This window comes from Triticum aestivum, chromosome 7D (assembly GCF_018294505.1).
Source record: "Triticum aestivum cultivar Chinese Spring chromosome 7D, IWGSC CS RefSeq v2.1, whole genome shotgun sequence".
Classification (NCBI taxonomy): domain Eukaryota; kingdom Viridiplantae; phylum Streptophyta; class Magnoliopsida; order Poales; family Poaceae; genus Triticum; species Triticum aestivum.
The window spans coordinates 42,307,567-42,309,922 of NC_057814.1; positions in this window are offsets into that span (position 1 = coordinate 42,307,567).

Sequence of the window (2,356 nt, forward strand, 5' to 3'; positions counted from 1 at the left end):
AAACCCGGGACGGCGGAGGGGCTCGGGATTTGCCCACGGTCGACCAAATCGACCGCGGTTTGGTCCTACGCGTAGCTGGGGCTCGCGCGCATCTAGTAGGCCAAGCGGGAGGAGCTGGGGTGGTCTAAGTCGACGGCGGCGAGCACGAATGCGGCGGCCGGAGTTCGGGCGTCGGTGGTTTTGCTGCTGTAGCATGCTAGTGGGTGAATGGATGCACTAGCGAGACGCTACGAGGTTCGGTGAGTGTGTTAGGCACCGCGCGTGACCAAATGGTCACCGGAGTGATGCTGGCGTCGAGCTCGCGCGGCGGCGTGCTACGGTGAGCAAGGGGGCGGCGTCTACAATGAGCAAACGGAGCAGAGAGGAGGGGGGTTCGACGCAGGGGCTCACAGTGAGTGCAGAGGTGGCCTCGGCGTGCTCGGGGAAGCACTGGAGCGAGCAGGGCGGCGAGAGGGATCTCCGGCGTTGGGAGGTTGAAGACGACGACGTGGAGGCACTCGGGGGCGTCCGGCATTGCACAGCTCGACGAGGAGGAAGAGGGATACTAGGCGGAGCTCTTGGCATCTCAGGGCGTCGCCGGGATGGCGGTGTCCGCGGTGGTGGCGAGCGGCGGCGACGGAGGCGTTCGGGCGGGAAGAACAGAGGAGGGGAGAGCGTTCGGGGGAGAGAGAGGGGGAGCCGGGGGCTGCGTGGCGACTCCAGGGTCGTCCAGGCCGCCGAGGGGGCACGCAGGCAAGGTGGAGGTGGCACGGGCGCGTGCCGGCGCATGGTGGCCACACGCCCGGCGTCCTTCTGGCGCGGTGGAGACGACGACTGGCGTCGGCCAGCTGGTTTGGGCCGTGCTGGGCCAGGCCAGGTAAGCGCCAGGTGAGTTTGCTCTCTCTCTCTCTCTCTCTCTCTCTCTCTCTTTTATTTCTGTTTCTGTTTTTCTATTTTGTTATTTTGTTCTGGGCTTTATTAAAAATGCCAGGGCATTTCCAAAAATCATGAAACTAACCAGGGCTACTGTTTAGAATACATCCAACAGTAAAAATTTTAGTTTATGATTATTTGAGCATTTAAAATATTTAATAGCATTTAAATGCCCGAATGCAAATACTATATGATTTAATTCAGAGTCCAAATATTTCATGGAAAAATGTGCAGCACCTCTGGTTATTGTTTCCAACATTTTCCAGAAATGATGAACATTTTTGAAAGCCATTTGGAAACACTGAGAATATTTTAGTTGAGCCTAGTGAATTCCTTTGATGCTAGGGTTTATGCAATCCCCATTTCAATTTTCTGCAAAATTCAAACATGATGCACACCTGAAGCTAGCCTAGTGCAATACGAGAAGCTAGGGATGTGACAGATATAGTCAAATATTTACGTATTATTTACCTTGGATAGTGTCGATCAATTCATCGATCTTGGCAGTCAGCTCATCATTCATCTCCTCAGAGATGGAGTTCACCTTTCTTCTGGTTTTCTTGCAAGTCATAAAGTAGTTTCTTGGCTTATTCAACTGGTCGTCCCATGATGATTCCTCGTATAGCTGTCTCTAACATGGATTTATGGATTTTGACATGGGGTTAAGGGCATTATAAAATATATGAATAATAAGTCACTTTTTTCACCCCATGGTTCGGGAAATTTCTTATGGCCTCCTTCATGCGGTCCCATGCGGGTGCTAGTGCCTCGCGATCTTCTTGCTTAAAACCAGCAATTTGCGATCGTAGTTGCATTATGTTTGTATGGGCAAAACTTAGACATAAACATGTTTCAATATAAATTGCACGAAGTTATAATTCCTATAGGAAAAGCTAGAAGTAATTATTTCCTTTTTCTTTTAAATAATAAGAAAATAGAGCAACTTCAAAGTGTTAGGTTCACTACTAGGAAAAATGGCTATAGATGGAATGGCCACTAATGGCGCACCAGACATGTGGTACGCCATTGCTATGTAGTAGTGGCGCACCATGTGCTGGTGCGCCATTAGTGTGAAAGACACTAATGGCACACCAGACACACGGTGCGCCATTAGTAACAATTTTTTTTATTTTTCCAAATATACTAATGGCGCACCAGGGCACAGTGCGCCATTACTACTAGTAATGGCGCACCAGCCACATAGTGCGCCGCTACTATATTTTTTTATTTTTTATTTTTTTGCAAAACTACTAATGGCGCACCAGGGAACAGTGCGCACTGTTCCACGGTGCGTCATTAGTGTATATTTCATGGACACTTGATCTCGATCCCCCTCCATCTCGATCGCTATCCCACCTCGCCAGATCCGGTCCCCCTCGCCACCGAGCACCCCCCGCACCCTCTACCCCGCTCCACCGGCCGCCGCCGCCGACCCCCCGCACCC